The sequence below is a fragment of the Anopheles darlingi genome, chromosome 2 (assembly GCF_943734745.1).
Source record: "Anopheles darlingi chromosome 2, idAnoDarlMG_H_01, whole genome shotgun sequence".
NCBI lineage: Eukaryota > Metazoa > Arthropoda > Insecta > Diptera > Culicidae > Anopheles > Anopheles darlingi.
The window spans coordinates 7,690,001-7,712,954 of NC_064874.1; the positions used below are offsets into that span (position 1 = coordinate 7,690,001).

The 22,954-nt window shown below is 52.3% G+C and overlaps 1 long non-coding RNA gene across 2 annotated transcripts in view; it reads right to left on the reverse strand.

The window, feature by feature from the left end:
* LOC125951241 (uncharacterized) overlaps positions 1 to 22,954 on the reverse strand; it is an 88,593-nt gene that overhangs the window by 40,869 nt on the left and 24,770 nt on the right. For both annotated transcript variants that reach the window (XR_007468775.1, XR_007468774.1), the window contains exon 3: positions 10,090 to 10,176. This is a non-coding gene — a long non-coding RNA (uncharacterized LOC125951241). The remainder of the gene's footprint in view (positions 1 to 10,089; positions 10,177 to 22,954) is intronic.

Here is a 22,954-nt window from a genome sequence, read left to right on the forward strand (position 1 = left end):
CACTCAGGATGCTGTCACTCCTGGTGGCGGTGGCTCACGCGATCTGGAAGTCGCACGTTCCGCCTGGCGGTGAATCAACGGGAAGTTTTCAATTTTCCCACCAACCCCCCGCCCTACTCCGATTCGTCCACACACTCGCTCGAATCACTGTCAACGCCTGCCAGCCCAGGCCTGGCCTGCCAGTCGACGTCATCCGGGAAGATCCTTACCGATCATTACCCACGTCCTCAACTGTCTCTGTGTGCGCGCGCGTGTGTGTGTGTGTGTCGGTGGTTCCCTGACACACGGATGATGATGATGATATATGGGACTATGTGTTCCATGAACAGTGGTTGTGGTACTGGCGGTGGCGGAAACCAAGGGGAAAAGTTTTGCCCACCGGTGGGCAGGGGAATGTTTTAATTTAAGCGAGAAGAGAGGTAGGGGGGGGGGGGGTAAAAATTCGAGTCGCCACCAGCAGCCCCTTTCCTTCCTTCCATTCCCCGGGCCGCCATCGTCGCTCGCACGTCAACAATCCGTCATATCCGTAGCCCTCGGTCTCATGGCGCTCAGCATGCCAGAGTCTGCAAAGTAGTAGGCGATGTCATCAGCGCACCGCTGTACGCGCGCGCGTGTGTGTGTGTGTGTGAGTGGCTTCATGGCCTTACGGCGAGCGCTTGGCTGGCTGGCTGGCAAGCGGGAATATTTTTGCATAATGTATTGTTATTAAATTCCATACGGGCGCGCGCGCGCGCTCGCTTCTTCTTCTTCTTCTTCTTTTTCCTCTGCTTCTGCTGCTGCTGCTGCTTCGCTCTGTTTTCAATTCATCTTCTTCACTTTGCTCGCTTTCGCTTGTTGTACTTTTTGTTTCAATTCCTGGCCTGGCAGCTCTGTTGCGCAGGTTGTACCGAGGATATGTAGAGCACAGTTGCTCCCCTGGTATTGTCCTGACCTGGCCTGTGACTACCTGTGTACCGTGGCGATATGAATACGTTCCAGCGCGTGGACAGAGAGGAGCTGGTTTCGATGCATTTTAATGTTATTACTTTTTTGCCGCATCCACTAGCGGCATGCGCCCCAGGGGCAGCAGGGAGGGGGACAGCGAATTTGGGGGGGGGGGGCTCATCAGGATGCACCCGAAAGGATCGTCGTGCAAATTGCAACAATCTTTGTTCCGCCGCAAGTGATACACCGTGGTGGTGGTGGTGGTGGTAGTAGTTTGCGCCATGGTGACGCTTCCACGAAGATTCAAGATCTAAGGCGACTAGGCAAAGGCCACTAAAAACCGAAACTAACGCGTAATCGCGTGCGCCAGATCTTCTCTCTCTCTCTCTCTCTCTCTTCTTGTCTCAGTATCATAAAACAATGCTCATCCTGGAACTGTGATGCACTCGTTAATTTAATACCACCAAGCAGCAAGTCCCGGGAAGTTCCTGCAGGTATAAGGAAACTTCTGGAACTAATGGAACTCTACAAGTCTGTCCCGGAATTCCCATGCCAATTAGGCATGCAGCGCATCGTATTGTAGACTCCCGACAACCGACACAAGCTTCGTACCGAGCAGTATATGGATTACAGTAATACCAGTTGCCAAGGATAAGGTTCCCGCGAAGTACATAGTAGGCCAAATTCGATCCGGCTAGGATCCGAGCGAATGGAATTGAGATTTGCCATCACCGTCACCGTCATCAGCACCACCGTCAGTTCCTGGTGCCTAGTAGTCTCTATTCCCGGCGTGCAGCATGTGGCCTACAGAATTGCCGTAAAGTAATTGTTTAATTTGCGATCGAATTTGCTGGAAAACTCGTTGGGCTAGAAATGGATCCAGACCAGACCAGGGCAGACCAGACCAGACCAGACCAGACCAGAGACCTAGCGAGCAACTCTCCCCAACACGAACGTCGATGATCGATGATAATAGCTATCAAGGCTGTACGTCGGTGATGATGATGATGATGATGATGAGATATTTGGCCACGATGGCATATCCTGGCCCGGGAGTAGGAAGAGGTTCACTTAGGTTCACTCTCCCTCCCCCTGGACACCACACACCACAGGCGAACCTGTTCCGAAGTGTGTATCGGGACCATCGGCATCAGTCTGGACTCAGACCCGGGGCCCCCTTCCCCCAGCCAGCCATTGGCAAATTGATGCAATTTTGGGCCGCTCTGGACCGTGGACCCCGGATGGATCGGTTGGATCGCAAAATTGTCTTCATCCTTCATCATCCGAAGCGAGTTGAGCGACGGTCCCTCTCCGCTTACTCCACACTTCTCCTCTTGCCCTCCACAAAACACCTCATTATCATCATCAGCGACAGCAGGAGCAGGAGTAGCAGCAGTACCGCCATTACCGAACGCACAGGTAATGGTGAGACAAGACAAGATCCGCGGCGTTTCACGCCAAACGCGGCCTCTCTTCGGAAGTCCTGCTTTAATGGGTCCCGTTCTCGCCCCGTTCTTCCTTCTCCCGTGTCCCGTCTCCTGGATAAAGTGTACCACATTCTGTGCAGGACAAGGGAAGGTGTTTCTTCCAGGAACACCATCACCGCCTGGAACTGGCCGTGTGGTGGTGGTGGTGGTATTGTAAAGGGCGGGACTTTGCAATTTACATTTTGCGTCGTCGACACCGCCCTCCCTGCTGTGGCTCGGTTACTTTCGGTTGAAAGACTTTCGCCACAAAACCTGTGACACAATAAGCGGTCCCGGGACTTCCGTTCCTTTCCGATACCTTGCGTCTTGGATTCCGCATTGAGGCGATCTCGTCGATCCTTTCCTTTGTTGTTGGATCCTTCTGCTGCTTCTCTCCTCTCCTCTTCCCCGGTGAGAACACCACGGGGTGTATCTCCTGTTCGATCCTGTACCAGGAGGAAGAGATTCAAGGAAAAAGGACATCCGAACTACCGAAGACGACGTCGACGACGAGATGGACACGATTTGTGGGTTATGGCTGTGTGGTGTGCCAGGAGATTCCTAGTCCATCCGAGACCCATCAGGCCCATCATCATCATCATCATCATCGTCATCATCAATTCAATTTTCGTGAATCCTTCGGCACCATAATTGGCATAAAACACACGAGCCCAGACCACGACCACGACCACGGCGACCAGGAAGAGATGATATTGATTTTTGTGCCGCCGCCCAAGCCGCCGGTAACAACATTATCTGTGGCCAGCACTAACACCACCACCACCACCACTACGAGCGACTGGCCGGTCTGGCTCGTCGTCACCGGGAATGGCGGAAGTTAATAAATTTGGCCGCCGCCGCCGCCAGCCAGCCACTAGGATTGCCTCCAGGTGGTGGATCACTCTCGCTCTCTTCGTCTCTCTCTCCGCCCGTCATCATCACCGTCATCATCATCTTCCGGTCCGTAGTATGGCGGGGGCCTATTTTTGATCGATGGCCAACCATCGCTCGCTGCCGGTTGGTTGGTGGGTCTTTAGGACAGCGAGTGACGAGGAACGAAGGAAAATTATTTTTCGATTCCGTTCCCGGACCAAACCGGAAAGCTGGTTGCTGAGGAGGAGGTGCGCGGTAGAGGAGGAAGGAATGGTAGCGGATGACGACCACATCACATCACATCGCGCACACACACACGCTCGCTCGCAGCGGGCGGTTTCCTATCGCCAAACAATTACATTAAATGCGGGCTGTTTGGCACAAAAATAGCCAGCCCCCGACTACGCCCGGGTGGGTGGGGTGGGAGACCGGATCGAGAAAGATTTTTCCATTTTTCCGGCCGTTTTCTTTCAGGCTGGCTTTATGAAAGGAAAACCAGCCCCCCACTCGCCCCTTCCCTCCACCAGTCTCGGTAACACGAAAAGCCAAGGGAAAAGTTTTTAATTTTATTCAAACCCCTGCGGGGATGGACCGCTGCGTGGTCCAACCGTCCGTCCGGCTGGCTGGCTGGCCGGACCGGGTGGACGGAGAGGTTCCATTCAGGAAAATCAGACAGAGAACGAGACGGGACGGTGGAGGGTGTTATCGTGAGATGAGAAATGCGTTGCCTTCACTTGGAGGAAGAGTCCCCTGGAGCAGCAACCGTCGACCAGGGGCGTCTCTCTTTTGTGAACTATTTTCTCGCAAGATGGCCACTCGCGGGATGAGGGCGTTTATCATTGTCTCGTCGTTGGTCGTGGTCATGTTGGTCGTGGAAAAAGAAAAAAAACTTTCCTCAAAAGGGGGTTGAGGAAGAAGCGTGAGAAGCGAAGGAAGGTCCGAGCCGATGCGCGGTGCGCGGTGTTATCGGTTTCATTTTCATAATTTCCAAATTAATTTACACGCACCACACCACACCACACCGCCGCCCTTGCCACCAGGGAAGGCGTATCGCAGACATTAAGAAGACCACCGACGACGACGACGACCAACACCAAGACCAAGAGTCTAAAACGGCGACCACAACGCTGGCGTGCGTGTGATGCTGCTGCGGCTGTTGACCAACCAGGAATCTAAGGAAGGGTGGCACGCTATATCTAGCACGCTCTTCCCCTCGCTTCCCTTCCTCACCAGTTCCCGGGGGAAGGCGGTCCAAGGTCTCCCGGACCCGGAGAAAACGGTTTTTTAAACTTTAAATTAACAATTTGCTTCAAAACGCAGCAAGCGGTGCTCGGAGCGCAGCAAGCAATGCCAGAAAACAATGCCTTCGAGCACAGAGCCTAGAGCATTTGCAAAGATAGAGATAGAGAGAGAGAGAGAGAGAGAGAGAGCCAGCAAGAGAGAGAGAGCGCATGACCATCATTGTTGTTGTGATTTCTTTGGAAATTAAATTAACAGAATAATTGCTGCACCTTTCGCCGGAAGGGAAATGCTGTTTGGTTGGTTGCTGCTGGTGCAACCGTCGGCTTTTCCAGCCCCCGCTCCTCATTTTCCCGTTTTTCCCGCTAAGAGGTCGGGAAGATGCTGTTGATGAGGACGGTTCCCGACGGTCTGTGTTGGGTGGAAGGGATAAAGTTTATCATTTGCTTCATGGTTTTGCGAGCGAGCAAAGCAGTTTTCCTCCACTCCAGTGACTTCCGTCGTTCCAAGCGCTGTGTGTGTGTGTGTGTGTTCGGTCGCTCGCTCGCTAGCGCCCACTAATAAACTTCAACGCTTTTCCCGCTTTTTCCCGCTGGTGGTGCTGTGGGACGAGAAACTTTATTTCCACTTTCCCTTCCTCGAACCACGCCAAATCCGCCATCATAAACGGCTCGCGGGCTCGAGACCGTCGCTAAAGCCAAACCGGGTGGAAAATAGTTCCACCACCCCGTACCACCCCTCCCGTTTTACCATGTTTGGGGAGAGGAAAACTTCCTTCCAAAATGACAATTGTGAACCAGCAGCAAGCAGCAGCAGCAGCAGCAAAGTTGCTCCAATGCGCATAAAAGACTCCTTGTTCCAGGGGTCCAGAGGTCCAAGCGACGAGATGCACCTTCCCTTTCTCTCTCTTTCGCTCTCTCTGTACCTCACACCACGGTACCTGCAGATGATGATGATGATGATGATGATGAGGCCGGGTACCGGTCCGGTACCGGTTCGGGTACTACACACTAATAAACGAGACTTCAACTTCGAGATCCCGTGCATTGTCTTGGGGGAAAAATTAGGAGTAAAAAAGAAGAAGCGGCAAAAAAAAACCAAAGAAAAACCCCCGCAGAAAACCAACCGAGGACAAACAAGGGTCGAGGTCTGGTGGCGGCGGCGGCGACGGCGGCGGGAGTGGTGTGCAAAGTGGATGAAAATGTTGTTTCCTCGGATGTCGCTCGTCGTCGCTCGCGTCCTCTCGTCTCTGCGCCACGGCACCAAAAATGCAGCTCTACCGCGTGAACTTGCAACATGCAACCACCAACCCCTGAGCGCGCCCCCCCCCTTCCCTTCTCGAGGGTAGGAGGGCGCGAATCTTAAGCAGCACCACCAGATCAGAGGCAACCGGAAGGAAGCAACCGCTGTATGTGTGGGTACGAGTGTTTGGTGCGATACAAAACTTGGTGCGCACACCAGCGTTGCACCAACACAAGCGCCAAAAACGGGATTTAGCAAACGCTGCAAATCAGAGCCGCTCTGGGCCCGTGTTGGTAACCCGGGGCACCGGTATCGAGCCAGCACCACCCCCCAGAGCCCCCCAGAGCACACAGGATGCCGCAAATACTTGAGATGTTTTGAGGTTTTGGGTAACGGAGGTGGTAGTAGAGCACCCCCTTAAACTAAACCTAATTTCTCGCTAGAGCAGAGAGAGCGAGAGAGCAAGAGTATCGATAATAGTGCTTCCTCGGCACGTCGCGACACCAGCACCAGCAGGCGTGGAGGTCCTTTTGCTAAGCCCGGGATGTGCCGGGCATTCGAAATACGCGAGATTGCTGCCCGAAACACGCAGCACCAGCACCAGCAGCAACAGCAGGAAATAACATTAATTAAGATGGCAGCGGAGCGGAGATGGCGAGCAGAAGAAACCCCGGGACGGATTAGAATGTTTAGCTCGCGGAAAGGGCGGGGGCGGAAGAGCGGGAGTAAAAGGAAGGAAGATCCTGGCAGACAACAACCGGAGGCAACCGGAGATACCGTCTCCATCCGTCATATGTCATCTTCCCGGCCACCACCACCGGAGCAACCGGGAATGTTATTAAGTGAAAACTTTTCACACCCAACCACCACCACTGCGACGACGACGACGACGACGCCGGCGACACCCGGGATGTGCCAATGTGTGGTGTGTTGTCACCGGCAGTCGTCGTGTCGTTGAAAAGGTATTTTAATGCTAACCCCTCCTCCCCTTTTCCTACCCCCTCCTACTGCTAGGCTATGCCCAGCAGAACGTAAAGCAGATTTCGCGCCGGAATACACAACATCGCAACAACTACAACAACGGCAACGAAAAAAAAAAAATAGCGGTCGAGAGTCGCGACCTACCCAGTGCGCACTCTGTCTCCGGGCCGGGGATGACTGACAGGGGCAAATGGCATGAGTAAATGGTGGCACGGGCAGGGCCACGTACTGTGTCTGTGTGTCTGTGTGCGAAGAGTAGCACAGCACAGAGGGTTCAAGTGCATTAATGCATCTGAAAGGAGATGATTAAGCAACGGCGAGCCTCGCGCTCCCTGGGAGTGGATGGCGCAGAGATAGAGAGAAAGAGAGAGAGAGAGAGAAAGAGAGAGGAGCACGGCAACCAACCACGGAAGGAAGTTTGTTGTAATTAAATTGTATCAAAAGTGTCACTCACTATTACTACCTCGTGGATGATGATGGAGCTGCTACTGCTGCTACTGCTGCTACTGCTGGTAGTGCGCTGTTGTGCCACACTGTACTGCACACACACACACACACTTGTGCCCGGTTCCACCGAAAGAGGGGCCGCCGAGTGTCAAGTGCAGCATCAGCAGCACCAACGAGCAACGCGCAACCAACAGTGAATGGTGCTTGGCCCCGGGAAAGTTACTCCTAAGGACGCGGGGCGACCTCCGGCGTAAGGATACCAAGGACGATAGGAATAGGAAGAGCGCCGAGCGCTGGTTTCGCTGGAGTTCGTTGGTTCTTCCTTCTCCGGTTTTCTTTTTTCTTTTTTGTTGCTTTTTTTCGGTTTGTAAATGTTGCAACGGTAGCCGAGCGCCTTCGTTATCATTAATTAACTGGCGGCTGGATACGTTCGAGGTTGGGTGGAATGGTTATTGAAAGTTGGTTTAAGTGAAAAGTAAGTTGATGGAAAGCAGAACGCGGCAAAAAAGCTTAGTTTAGTTTCAAGATGTTTATATGGAACAGGAAAACGCGTATAAAACGCATGGAATACATAAATGAGCTTTGTAAACATGTAAGTAAAACTATTAAGTGTCGAATTGAAGTGTGTAACCATGAATTTAAGAGTAAAGTGTATAAAAATACTCAAAAGTAGTGATGAAACCAACAAGAAAACAATGTAAAGCATGGAATCAAAATGCTTAGATAAAAATCATGCAAATTATATAATAATAAATGCAAAAATTGAAAAGAAATGAAGAAAAGAGCCGCTAAGCACTTGTTTCAAACGCAACCACATAACATAACACTTAACTACAACCCATCTACCCCCGTTTAGCTAATATCACGCTTTGCTTGACGCAGCCACACCTACACCAGGAGCAAATAGCCCCCCGTGAAAAAAAGGCACATAAAAACCGGGCACGATGCGACCTGGCCTGGTGCGCCACGGTTTTAGACCAAATTAATAGGCGCGTCATCAGAAAGTGTATGTGTCACTCAACAGATTTTGCTCAAACTTTTCCACCATTATCCCTCTTCCTCCTCCTCTTGCTGCTCCTCTTACCCTCACCCCGAGCGACCGGCTGCTGATAAGGGACTTCACGCGCAGCCCACAAGATACGGTCGAGGATGTGGATGTGGCTCAAAAACAGGCAACCCAACGGCAACGGCAACGGCAACAAGGACTCCGGGCGGTGCGCTCTCCGTCTAAAGAGCCCCTCATCTGCTGCCATCAGCGCCGTTTGTCTTTATTTAAGTGACAGCCGCCAACGACGACAACGACAACGGCAACGACGACGACGACGAATGGGAAGACGCAAATGCATCACCGTCACCACCACCACCACCACCACCGCGAGTATCTTCCTCCCTTCCAAACAACTTCGCATGAACAGTTTTTCCCGGTATTCCACCCCTCGGTTTTTTACACCCCCCCCCATCCTCTGCCCGGTTTTGAGTTCTTCGGTGCGCAGATGTGTAAGCAAATAATTACACCTTGGCTCCCCCCTGAGTGGTCCAGAGGAGTGGTCCAGGGGAGGCGGAACCGGGAGGAATGGGGTGCGAGCATCTATGGCCGGTGTTACCATGGGAAAGGCTTCATCATTTCTCGCCTCGGTCGGTCGTTCGGTCGGTCTTCTTTCGCTTGAGAGGCAGGTGAGAAAATTCGCGTTAAGGACTATTCCATGTTTATATCTCCTAGTCAAGTGACTCAAGCGGTTACGACGTGCTCCATACGCCGCATACGTGAAACTGCTGGGAGAGGAGAGGAAGCCGCCCTGGCACAAGACGTAGGAAAGAAGATTGGACGAGCTGTCACACAGTTCTTACAACCAACCAACTCCCTCCCTCGTACCACCACCACCACCACCGACACTTTTTCATCCGTAGTGTCAGCACTTTTGAGGCGGAAAAATGCGCTTTTCTAGCGAATCCGTTCGTTCCGGCTCTTTCTCTCTCTCTCCCTCTGAATGTGGGGGTATGGTTCGGTTTCACGCCGAACAGGCTTTGTCTTTTGTTGTCTCGGTTGCCCCGGCCCATTCCTTTGCACGCTCCTTCGGGCTTTTTGCTTTGCTTTTCGGGGGTTTGTTTTTTGTAAATATCCTTGCGGTACCACAGGCACTCCGCATCATCGTTCCGCGTTCCCGGGGCTCCTGTGTGCATTTGTGTGTGTGTGTGTTTGTGTGCAAAGTGGTCTGCAATTAAGTCATTCGAGCGGGTGTCAAAAGGCATCAGCAGACACTTGGCAGCAGCAGCACCAGGAGCAGAAGCAAAAAAGGGCTGACACGGGCCTTAGGTTCTGGTTGAGCAAACTCGTGTGTGGTGGCCTTGTTTTGCGATATGCAAAAGGAACACAAGGACCCGGGACTCCTAGGACCAACTTTAGATTATGGGAAAACGCGCACGCACACACAGACACGAGACGACAAAAGATGAAGCAAACAGATCCAAGCAGGCAAACTCTCGACTGCGAAGCAAACAACAAGTGACATTTGTAAGGACAATCACGCACGCACTCACACACATACACACACACACACGCTCCTGGGCACATGGGACCGCATAGAAAGGAGGAAAAGCATCTTTTCGGCGAGAAGGTGAGGTGGTGAAAGGGGGCCAAATCTCAATTTTGCATTAAGACGACGCACCAAGCACCACAAAAAAGATAGGAGGGAAGACAAAAAATAACACAGAAAGACAGTGTGAGGTGGCAGCAGCAGCAGCAATTAGCACAGGGTACCACCGCCCCGCCCCGCCCCCCGTACCACCACCACGCGGGGTCCGAAATCCGTTATGTGAAAAGTTAAAGATTTCCGGCAGATAATTAAACCCAAAACTTACGCTCGAGGAGTCATTAGCTTAAGCTAAAGGGCACCATAATTATATAATACACACTTACTTATGGTCACACCGCTGCAGACGACGAACACGAAACACGACGACGCAGGACGATGACGAAGAACACGAATCTGCTCGCGCGGACGTCCTGTGAGCGTTGCAGCGGTTGTCGGTTGGTTGGTTGGTTGGTGCGGCCGGTGGCGGATCCGATGATGGTGGCAGCAAATTATATGCAAAAGAAAAGATCGTTGGGAAGAAGCAAAGATGGCAAGATTAGGGGTTTGTGTGGCCTTGTGGGAGCTGTTTTTTTTTTGCTTCGAGCGCGCTGGAGACCGGAAAGGTGGTCCAGCAGAGGGCGGGGGGGAGATATATATACTCCATGGAGGATGAGCTGCCGGTGTGTCTGCTACCGGATTGTCTGTGTGCGTGTGTGTGTGTCCGTGTGTATGCATGCTGGTAGAGTGGCTTATCTTCAGATTCGTTTATCTCTTCTGCTCCCGTGTACGGCCGCCCCACCCCCTTGCGAAACGAGCCCCGGTGGCAACGGGGGGGCCAAAAACCACTGAAACAGCGAGCGAGAAAATAATGAAACAATCATCGTACATGGGAGAGGAGTGGACCAGGGAGAGACGGTACCAATATTCCAAACATCTCCACGCGACCGCGACACTTTGGTGGTTGATGAATCTTCATAATACAACCAACCAACCAACCAACGAACCCCCTGTGCCAAACCGTTCCGAACCATCGGAGCCACACGGTGGGAGACACTTTCACACGATCGGTAGAGGAGTGTTCTGTGCATGAGTTTTTTTCGGGCGGGGCAGGGAGGAGGGAAAGTTAATTAAAGAAACATGAGCCTCGCAGCATCGCAGGGTGCGTTACTCAAACATGTACAGTTGAAATGAGAACGTTTTTTTTTGGGATTTTGTTTTTTTTGGAGAGAAAAATCAAAATTCCATTTTCACTCGCACACACAGCGTAGTACACGAGAACGCGAGCGTGCAATGTGGTTCGTTAAGGTGACGCATTACATTTCATTTTTATGCAAAAGCAGAAACCATCGCCATCGCCAATTGACGTCTTTGTTTTCGGGTCGTCGTTTGGTTGTCCTACATTTTCCACTATTTTTGTGTGCAATTCTGTGCGCGTGTGTGTTTGTTTCAGTGTCCCGGTGCTCTAGCCATTGTGTATTGAGAATGATTGCATTCTATTGTTATTTTTTTTATTTTTGAGCGAACATTCCAGGGACACTACATTAAAAATAGACGGAATTGCGTAACGGCAGAAATGGGAGAAATCGCGTTGAGCGCTTTGTTGGTTAAACTATTGTAAAGCTCAAATGGGATGACCATTATCATCCTCAACACACATTCCTAAAATTCACATACACAAGCTTCTATTCAATTACGAACGTGTTTTATTAGGATCAGTTCGTAGTGAACCTAGTTCATAATTCAATAGACAATATAAACCGAATACCAAATACCATCCGTTTGACTAATACAGCAATTCATCAAAGTGTATAGCCTATTGAATTGAATTGGAATGAAATTCCGCAGAAGCTATCATGATGAGCATGATTGAGTTTTGAGCTATTGGGAAATCATTATTAATTTATTAGCTGTTTGCAAAACATCAATCAATAAAGTTTAGTTCGTTTCCCAAAATGCTGGACAAATAATGTACTAAATGGTTGACAACGCTCATTACAAATAAACGCGTAACTGTCGCATCGTTTGCTCTGTTTTAGAATACCTGGAAACTATTTGCACATTTGCATTTAGCTATTGAAAAGCATTTTGTTTAATTACGTCACAATATCCTGGGTGTATGAAGTACTAATGCAGATGCTCTATGAATCAAAGCAACCTAATTATGCGACACCATGACGTGACATGGCAGGCTGTGACTGCAAACAGTAGCTACCTACAGCAGTTTGGAACGGATAGGACAGTAATTTTATTTTGGAAAAAGATTTACCATGCTTGGTGCGTTTAACAACTTGCTTGTGATAGTAAAGTAACTTCACTTCATAGGCTGTTAGGTGTTCAAAATAGTGCCGAAAACGCGAAAAACAGTGCACAATGTAAGTTATAACGAATTTGCAGCCTTTTAGTCCGAAAAATACATTTTGGAATATGCTGTGTGGTTGAACATGTGGAGCTCAAGCAACGCCTTCTATAATACGTTCCAATACAGGAGTGGGCTGCTTCTACATTCAGAACCCATAATAGCCCTGCTTAAGCACTGTTCCCGGTTGCCGTTCATTTATTTCACGGCTTTGCCTTTTGCTCATTTTTCATCCTTTGCAAAAGCACAACAAATTCCACACTTTTGAAACAGTAAAATGGAATTATAAGGAAAGAAAAAAAAACATCCCCAAAAAGCTACTGGGCTGGCCACTGAACCTTGGATGCTTGGTCTGTTGAAAAATGAAAATAAAACCCCGAGAAAAAAAAAAACAATCAACCAACACCACCGTATCGGCTTTGGGGTCTGCCGCACTCCCTCTCTCTCTCCCTTTCTACCACAGCAACACGGAATGTCCTAGCAACCAGCAACCGGCAACGGACAGAGCACGTCGAACGTCAGGCAAAGGGAAGCTGCTTAGTGGTTTGATGAATTTTGAATAAAATCCGCTGTAAACTTTATTGCACTTCCCCCCCCCCCCCCTCCGAACACACAACACCCCCACCATCATCGGCATCGACGACGGCGACAAAACGGACAAAGTGGAACCTAGGCCTATAGGCTCGCCCGGGAGTGTTTAATCCGCTTCGGCCCATACAAACACACATTTTTCACGATCACGATGAGCCGCATTTAGGCATCACCAGCAGGCAGGCAGGCAGAGCACCTTCTCATAAACGAAGAAGAAGAAGAAGAGAGAAAAAGTCGAAGAGGAAGAAGGAGGCTTTCCATTGGCCATCCACTCGCCGCTTAGACGTGCGCGCGCTGTCGCTTATTTCCATAAAATCGTTTCTCCGCCATCAAAATAGCATAAAATTACGATATTGGTGCGAAGGAAGTAGTGGCGGTGGTGGCAGTGGTGGCAGGAATTTGCATCAAAATGACACTCGAAATAGTCAGCAAAAGAGGCGTGTAAAAGGCTGTTTGAAGCTGGAAAACTTTGGTTTGGTTTGGTTTGGTTTGGAGCCCCCTCCCCTCCCTTCCATTTAAGCAGAAGCGACAATCGTTCTGGATATCGTTCTGGATGGATAGATGGCTCCCCTGGCTGCTACCTGCTATATTGGCCTACTATGATGATGACCTGAGAGTGACGAGGTGTGGCAGTGACGGGGTGTAATCTGTGCAACCAGGCAACCAGAGTCTGTGGGCGCTCGCTCCAGTGTGTGTGTGTATGTTTAGAGCTTTATGCGTTCTGTCATTTCAATGTTTTGGCGATTCATCGCTTCCATCGCCAACAGCAGCATCATCATCATCATCGACAACACACCATTCACACACATTCTTAAGACGCCTCTGCCCTCGCTCTCTCTTTCTGCTCTCCACTCCGGAGATCAATCCATTCTTCCTTCCAGGGTTTTGCGGTCTTCGAAAGCGAAGCGAAGCAAGAACGAAGTGAAGTGAAACGAAGCAGTAGGCGCAGAGACGACGATGTGCGAGGAACGCATTTATGACCACCAATCGCGCGGTTCCCCTCCCTTCGCCCTGGTGCGCGGCTTATTCCCTCGCTCCTTCGCTACCCCCTTTCGGCATTCCATTCGGAATCCACGGGCCGGAGCCGGGGCCCGGGGAGCAGCAGCGCAACAAACATCATCATTCGCCGTCGTCGACGCCGTTTACAGTGTGTCTTCCCCCTTCTGCCGGTCCGTTGCGTGCGTGTGTGGCAAAACTGTGTTGGACATCAGAAACGGCACTCGTTCCCACCATCCATCCCACACACACACACACACACACGGGGTGCCGGGGGAGAAGCAAGAAAACAGATTACGCGCGCGGTGCGGCGCGGTTAATGATTTTCGGTTTTATTCTCCCTTCTGGGCGGTTGGTTGGTCGGCCCGACCATAGCAGGCCACGAGGTGATCTACGACGCCCAGCTTTTTCTCTACTCCCGGCCTACTGTGGTGCGGCGCCCCGGTCCGGAATCCGGAACGAAACGCAATGCAAACGGACGGACCGACCTCTCCCTGTGGTCGCGCGCATCGCAGTTTGCGCGATTTGTGCGCGTTCTACAAGACGGAGTAGCGCTCATAATCGCGGCCCTCTCTCTCTCTCTTTTCGGGGGTCCGAGCGCACTAAGTGCGCGTTCTTGGGCACCGCGCCGCACCTGGTATACGCCCGGATTAATGCCGGAAAAGAACGCACGCATTCCTCCATCACCGATCTCTTCGTATTTTCTTGGTCAAAGCGCAGGCGTCCGCGACCGAGACCTTCGGCTTACTTGTTGCTGTTGCTTTACTTTCTGTCCCGTTAAATTATGCACCCCCGGACTGTCTGTGTTGTTTTTTTCTTCTCTCTCTCGGACGGGACCGGCGCAGGAGGGGATGGATGGATTCATTTTACTTTTGTTTCTCTGTGTTCTTTATTTATTGCATTGCTCAATTTGTACCTTTCTCATTAGTGTCCATCTTTCATTAGGCTTTTCATTCGATGGGTGTGGTGGTGGTGTGGCTTTGCCTTTGTTTTGTCTTATCCTCGGTCCTCCCCGGGGGTTTCGCGTTCTATTCCCCAGCTGTTTCACATATAATTCAATCATTGTAATTAGTTTTCAAGTTTATGTGACACTTTCAACGCAAATAGCGCTTCATTTCGGGTCCAATTTCTATTAATTTTACGCCTGTTTTTTGTTACCTCTGGTTCGTTGCCCATTCTATTCTTCACATTCGTTGTACATGTCTTGTTTATAGGTATGTTTTAGCATTTCGTATCCAATTGCTCCCCTTTTTAAACGGTCTTTGCTGCGTTTTGCAGAGTTATATGTTGCCCACTAACTTGTCCTACATGTTTATTACTATTTCTTCTGGCGGATGGCCGCATGCCGCCGTTAATCTTCCACTCTTTTGCCCTTGCTCCGTTCCGCCCCACCTCTGCTCCGGTGGGGAGCTCTCTTCTTTCGAACTATTTATCGGTTTTTAATTCGCACGAAGAGACGCCGTTCTGTTGCTGAGTTGGGTTAATGGCTTAAAGAAGGGCCTCCCGGGTGGGGGGTTTACGACAGTTTTAGATCTTCTTGCACCATAAAAAAAGCCTTCGTCTTTGCTTCGAGACTTGGGCGAGCCTTCTACCCATCCTCCTCTTCGCGTGCGCTCTACAGTGCAAAGAATGTGAAATGTCATTCCAGTTAACATCCACCACCACCCCGAGTGGTACACCTCGCATAAAATACCGTTTAAGCAATTCGATTAAATGCCAACCCCCGTTCCCGTTCGCCGTTCTTGGGCCACACAATCCGGGCACCACCAATAATTAATAATCACATAATTTGTGGACGAAGAGAACTCCACCATCAGCAGCAGCAGCCACAGAGAGAGAGACACACACACACACGCGAGCGCGCTCGCGCAAAATACCACGTTCTGTGTGTGCGGTCACTGCTGGCACAGTTTCTTCTTTCGCTCAAGACCCTGCGGAGGGCGGGCGGCCCAAGATATTATTCTTTTAATAACACCCCGCCGCACGAGAAGCACGAGAAGAATCTCAATCGATTTATTAGAAGGCGAAGGCGAAGGCGCGGGGAGACGGACAGGCGACGCGAGGTGCGAGGTGCGAGGTTTCTCTCATGGGATGCCAACGGGGTGGTAGGTTGGGACCCACAAAAAAACGACCTCAACACTCGCCCGGCCCTGTGTGTGTGTGTGTGTGTGTGTGTGAGGTAAGGTTCCATTAAAATGCCATAAAAATGGAGAACTCAATTGCGCAAAGGTTCCAACAACTTCCAAGACACAGCAGCAACAGCAGCAGCAGCAGCAGAACAACTCCTCAGTCCAGCCCTCAGAAGACACACCACAACACAGCACACGTATGGAGGCGATCTCGGCGAGATTGGTCCGTTGGTTGGTCCGTTGGTTGGTGGGTTCGGAACACAAAGTATACATTCCGTACCGATGTACGCTCGGTGTGATCGTGCAGCGAATGAGGTGTAACGGACGCGACGTGCAAGCGATGGACTCGCACGCTCGCCATGAAGGCACACGGCGCTTCTCGAGGACCTTCTTTGGACCTTCATTTCCCCCCCCCCCTCCCCCCGGGGAGGACAAAAGGGTTTCCGATCGGTCGTTCTCTGTCTCTCTCTTTCTCTCTTTCTCTCTAAGTCACACACACACACACACACAGTCGTCGATCGGTATCTGCAGGCAAAAATGGAACGGGAGGGCCTTCTTCCTTCCTGTGTTGAGGTGTTTTGGACCTCAGGATCGTGCGGACAGCGTCGTCGTCGTCGTCGTCGTCGTCGTCGTGCTCGTGCGCGGAGCCACAGGAGCACGATATTTGCATTATTCAATAAAACAGAGCTCGTGGACCTCGCGCCCGTCGCGGCCCAATCGCATCTTCGCCGCAGAAAGCAACGCGATCGTCAGGGGGAGGGAGGGCGGGAGGGAGGGGGTTTTTTGTGGTGGTCCCGGGGATCGTCCACGAACGAAGGCACCAGAATCGGAAAAGTCAGAGAGCCATCAGAGCACAGCGAGGTAACGCTGAACATCGATCTCAAAGTCCAAGTCCTAGTCCAAGTCGAAGGCCGTCGAGGACGCGGAGAACGAGGAGAACCAACCTATATAGCCCTCGCCGAACATGGCTGAACGCCCGCTAATGGGATACGCCTTTGCCCCCGGAATGGTGCTGCTGTGTGCATCGATCTCCGCGTTCTCGCGTGTGTGTGTGTGTGTGTGTGTGTGTGTGTGTGTGTGTACGTCATATTGTACGGCGCGTTCGACAGTCCAGACAGAGGCCCCGGTTCGATGTTGTCGTCGTCGCCATGGACGGTGATTGTCCGCAATCTGAAGTGCCCCTTCATTGCTTCTCTTCTGCTTCTACCTATCCTTCTCCTCCTTCTACGCGTCTGTCTGTCTGTCCGGCTCGTCTCGTCCGGTCTTGTCCGTTCGGTCCGGGGTCCGGTTCGGTCTGTGGCTACCTGGTGTGGCTGTCTCTTTATCATCCATCGTCGCCGATCGTTTCAATTATTCCCGTGTAGCTGGCTGCCGCATTTGCTGCCGCTGCTGCTGCTGCTGCTGCTGCTGCCGTTGATCGATCTCGTCCCTTGTGTCCCGGTGACGGTGGTCGGTCGGTCGGTACCTGGATAGGACAGGACAGGACGGTCAGTGCGTGTGTGCGGCGCGACGCGACGCGACGCGGCGATGCACCACCGATGAGGGGTCATCGGAGCGCATTCACTAATGAGTGCACCATCGCCACCATCGGTCATCTGTAGGAGGAGCGGCGGTTGCGTGGTGGTTGCCGGGGAAACCGGTTTGCAACCGGGTCCTCGCTGCTGTCTCTCTCCCTCTCTCGCACGCTCACTCGCTCGTTTCTGGGTGTGACAGGCGTCGCTGTCGCTCCCGCTGATGATAGAATTTAGCCTCTAGGCTGCTGCTGCAGTCCGCTCTGCTGCTGCGAGTGGTGCCAAGTGGTGCCAGTGTAGTACCTTAAAGAGTCAAACACACACACACACGGACACACACACACGGACACGGACACACGGATAGACGGACACACGGTCACTAGCTAGCTGCATTCCGATGCGGTGACTCTCTCGGGGGGGGGGGGGTGGGGGGGGTTCGAAAACTCAACCGGAAAGCCCATTACTTAGTGCAGGATTAGATGCCATTCGGTTGCCATACCTCCTCTCTCTCCTCCTGTCCTTGCGGCTCTCTTTCCCCTTGAATACACGGTGTCACGGTGCGAGAACTGTCAAGCAGGCGCGGCAGGCAAACAGCAGGCCATGAGCGGAGCGTGAGTCACACGCGACGACGACGACGACGACGATGACGAGCGTTTATGGTTCACCGTCGATGACTCCGGTCGAACATACCATCGTGAACTGATGGTGATGGTGCATCGATGATGATGGCCGGCTGATGGCTGATGGTGACAACGACCGCGGTCGTAGGCGATGCCATTGCGTCGTGGTCAATTTGGAGGAAATTCTATCGACGACCGGATCCGCCGGACAGAACTGGAGCAGAGTAGTGCACCGGAAGGTGAGGAAGAGACCAGGCCGAGATAATGGCTGCCAGCAAGCACACACACACACACACACACGCCAGGCGACGCGACGCCGAGAGCGAACGGTGGAACTGAAAATTGCACGGATTTGCGTCAGTGTCAGCATCGTCCAGGATCGGTCGGTTGGTGTGCTGCTGCAGATGACTAGTATCGGGGAGGGAGTCGCTGTGGTCATCCCTAGATGCTCCCCTCGTGTGGTACGGAAGTGGTAATCATCCCCACCTCCAACGGGGTTTTTCGGGCTTGACTTCCTAACGCCGTACCGCGGGGTCTCCGGCTCTGTTCCCTGGCCCTCTGTTCGTTGGCCACTCCCCCGGGCGGCATCACATCACATCTCATTTTCGCTTTCACGTACAAACCACCGAGGGGCCCGACCAGGTCCGGTCAGAACGGTCGCGCAAAACAAAGCAAACACTGGCCACGCCACACCACGCCTGGCAATCCTCTGGTTGCGAGTAAGTGAGGTTAGGGGGTTTTCGATTTTGGAACCCCGGGAGTAGCGCTTGGATTGGGGGGACACTTTTTTCCGCATGCAACACTCACACGGGACACGGTACACGGGACACGGGGTCTCTACGGACCGTTTTTCGGTTGACACTTCACTCTAGCCCCCGGACCTCGGTTGTCTGCTCCCTCCCCCCCCCCCCCCCCTTCATCCGTGCGCTGGGGGAAGCTAGAAAAGTCCCGGAGGCTATCCAAGCGGATAAATTCCAAAAACGGAACAAATCGGACGACGCCAGGATACCAGACCAGAGAAGGAGCGGAGCGGGGGAGGGCTGGCACGGGGATGATAAATGTCAAACGATAAATTAACCTCACAATGGGCAATCCGTGGCACCTCCACCACCAGAGGCACACTATACACCGGGTGGATGGTTGGTTGGTGCGCACCACAATCGGCCATTTAATGCGCCGTTTTTGGCCCCGGCAGCCATTGGAGTGTACATACTCTGGGCACCGACCAACCAACCGACCGGCTGGGCCTTCCTGGAGCTTCCGAAATGGTAATGGCGCTCCCATCTCCTCTACTTCTCTACGGACCACTAGAGCACTACACAGGCGCCCCTAGGAGTGAGTGAACGGAACGGTGAAGGGGGGAACCGGGGGCATAAAGACAAATAAACTCCGCAAAACAGAGTCTGGCCTCGAGTCTCGGTCGGTCGGTCGTTTGGTCTCGCGGTACTCGATCCACCGCAACGCAACGCCACGCTAGCAGCAGAGGAGATCGCTTCATTCGCGAGTACTATAGTACCTACACACCTTTTGGAGTTTCGCGACGCCATTTCGGTATGGGACGCCAGACTCCCGGCCAGACGCGACCATATGGAGGGGAAAGGGAGGAAAAGACCAATGGACCAATGGAGAGATCGCATCGAATGCGAGGTCCACGACGGTGCTGCGCGCGGATACTCTGCAGAGGTATTTAACCTTCTCCTTCTCCTTCTCCTGCAGCTGCTGCAGCTTCTTGGAGGAGATCTTGGTTAATGTGTGTATCTTCTTGGAGAAGGTACCGAACGAAGGTACCAAAGACGAGACGAGAGTTAGCGTTACTGTTGCCTCATCCTCCTCCAACTCCTTCCAGCCGCCACTCCACCGCCGTTCACGTTCGCCATAGAGACGTTGTTGTTGTTGGCCTAGACTCGCTAGGCTCGTCGCGCTCGTTGCCAAGTGGAGTCTAATGCAAATTTCTGCTACAACGCACGACGGCGCACCATTTGTGCCGACCACGATGCCGGTGCACGGTGCACATATAGACAGCCCCCTTTCGGCGGTAGGCCATGTCCCGTGGATTTTATCTCGCAAGCGACAAGCGCGCTCCAACCAACCAACCAACCAACCGACCTCATGTGGCGTATGTTATGGCGTACACACACTGGCACTGGCAGCGGCAGCAGTTTAGGGCCTAGTAGTGCACCCGCCCCTACCCCTTCGATTGAATACGAGATTGTCGTGCGGATTGCAGACCTCAACTCATGGTACTCCTCCTCCACCGTGTCTTCCGCTTCGCTTCTAGCGGTGGTGAGTGGATGCCAGGGCATCTCGAGAGTTGGCCAAACAAACCTCGAACCCTCCGCTGCCTCCGTACATAATGTCCGGACCATGCAGAGCGTTACATACACACACACACACGCGAGGACGACGACGACGACGACGCCTCTAGCGGGTGCAACGGGGCCACTAAATGACAGTAAAGTGCATCTCGGCAACTTCTCCAAACTCCCCTCCCAAAGAGGACCTTCCTTCCTTCCTTCGGCTCGAGAGAGTCCCAGAGAGGAATGTGATTTTATCAGCGAACCTCTTCCAACCGACGTCCATCGGTTTTCGGATCGACGACCATAAAACTGGGGGCCCTGGGTGCGGCCGACTGGCTGGCTGGCCGGCTGGCTGGCTGGCGCGCCCTTCTCCTTTCAAGTGTCCGTGATTCATTTTATATTGATTTTATATTGCATTTTCCAATCGCCGTCGCCTCGGCTTGGCCTCTTCCTCTCTCTCTTCCTCTCTTTCTCTCTTTCTTTCTCTCTCTATCTCCTCCTCCTTCTTCTGGAAAGGGGGCAAAGGCGAAGGATCGCAACGCCGTGCATTGCAGCAACAACGATGGACACGACAGCGCCCTCCCTTTTCTTAAGTCCTAATGACGAGTCGGGGCAGTCTGTGGTCCCGGCGACCGGTTGTCACCGAAAGGCCCCGGTTGTGGAAACGCAGGGAGGGGGGGGAGGTCCGTGACAGGACCAAGCCAATTCTGCCACATTTTCTCCTTTGTCCATTCGACGAGCGAGCGAGCGAGCGAGCGAGCAAGAGAGAGAGAGAGCAAAATTGCAAAAACCCCGAACGGACAACGCGATCCGGGAGGAGTCCGTGCGTCCGTCCGACCGTCCGTCCGTCGAGCGAGAGGCCAAACTGTCATCGCTATCGCGGGGAAGAGAGGCCGGTCCGCGCGCCAAGTTCCCGGGGCATCATTTGCATAATCCATTGTGTGCTATCGGGAATGGCAGCGCGCGCTCCACGGTGAAGCTGAAGAGGTACCAGGGGGGCAGGCGCGGGGCGAAGGAGAGGAAGCAGATCTCGAAGGCCAGTCCACCAGTCCCCAATGGATGGAATGGAACTGGACGGGACGGGACAGGACTGGACCATCCGTTTCGCGTTCCGATAGATATGATTGGAATAAAATGCCCGATAATTCGAGTTAAAAGTCGACATCGGTGAAGGCAACCTCCAACCTTCTCCTGCTCCGCGGCCTCTCTGTCTCCCTCGAGAGAGAGCATCGATGAATCGCAGTCAAACCGCTTCTTCCTGCTGTGCCCCACGGGAGGAGCGAAACTATATCTTCTGCTGGCAGCTTAGTGCGAATGGAGAGAGAGAGAGACTCACGGAGGGAGCGCGAGGAACACTTTCCAGGTTTTGACAGCTTGAAAATCCTGGACCCTGGACCTCCTCCCCGGATTCGCCGGCATCAAAACTTTTGCACGGGGAGCATGGGATCCAAGAGTTGGCTGCCGGTTGAAGTGGCTGCCTCGGTTCACCGATTTCCAATTTGGCGCGATCACCGCGCCACCGTACCAGCAGCACCCCACTCACTCCTAACTCTCCGGAGAAGTCCTCTACGTCCATGAAAGACGAGGATACTGGGGGGGATAGAGTGAAGAGTGCATCTTGCATTCGGTTCTTAATTTTGTGTCGAAAGTGCTGAAACTAGATTTGCATATTTTGTGCCCGGCCAGGGCGCTCCAGCGCTCGTCTCCGGGAGAATTCCCATCCAGCAGCATCCATCCGCTAATTACGCCGATCGACTTCGACGGTCATGAGGGGGAGGGAGGCAATTCACCTCGCAGGATTGCTGCATCCTATCGCGGGTGATCTTGGTTACTTTTCGCCTGGATTGGCACAACCACCACGCCACTATCGCCACGTAGAGCTAGATAGTCGAGCCCCCCCGTGGCTGATGGCTGAGGGCGGAAATTGTTGTGCAATTTATAAGTGAAGCAATTTGTTCCAGCATTCTTCCAGCACGCCGATACGGGAGACGTAGCAGAGCAAAAGGAGGAAAATGTCGGAGTGAGCGATTTGAGTGTCGGAGTGTCGGGGTTGGCATCGACGGATTTTGCACCTTTCTCCCCAAAAGGGAGGGGGAGAAGGGAACCGAAAGTAGCAATTAATTAGCGGAATTAGATTGGAAGACGAAATCCTGTCCAACTCCAAAAACCAAGGGCAAGGGGGTAAAGCAAAAGTACGATAAACTGAAATTGAATTCCGGTACCTTCCGGGGCTTCGGGACATTTCGACGCTTATTAGAGGAACAACGGGAAGAGAGGACAATGGATGCAGTAGTGTACGGCTGGACTCGGATTTTGCGATTGCGGACTTATCTCAGGTGAAGATTTATGCAAGATTCGGACTTATCCATTTACGATTGGGAACTTAGCGAAGATGCTGTAGCACTACATTGCAAGGATTATGTTGCCACTAGTACTTCGTGTAGTATCCCAAGTATTCCATGTATACATTACAATACAGGCCTGTATACACCGACTGCATGGAATCAAGTAGAAGTATTGGATCTTATGGAAATTAAAATATTCCAACAGTAAAGGACTGTGTTGTCTATTACAAGGTAATAGTGATTGTTTTCAGAATCTTTCCTGCTCTATTTCAACAGCTATGCGCCTTGTGCTCCAATACTGAACTGAATATAGCTCAACTAAAGAAGTTCGAAAGAATTCTCACATCATAACTTAAAACCCTTA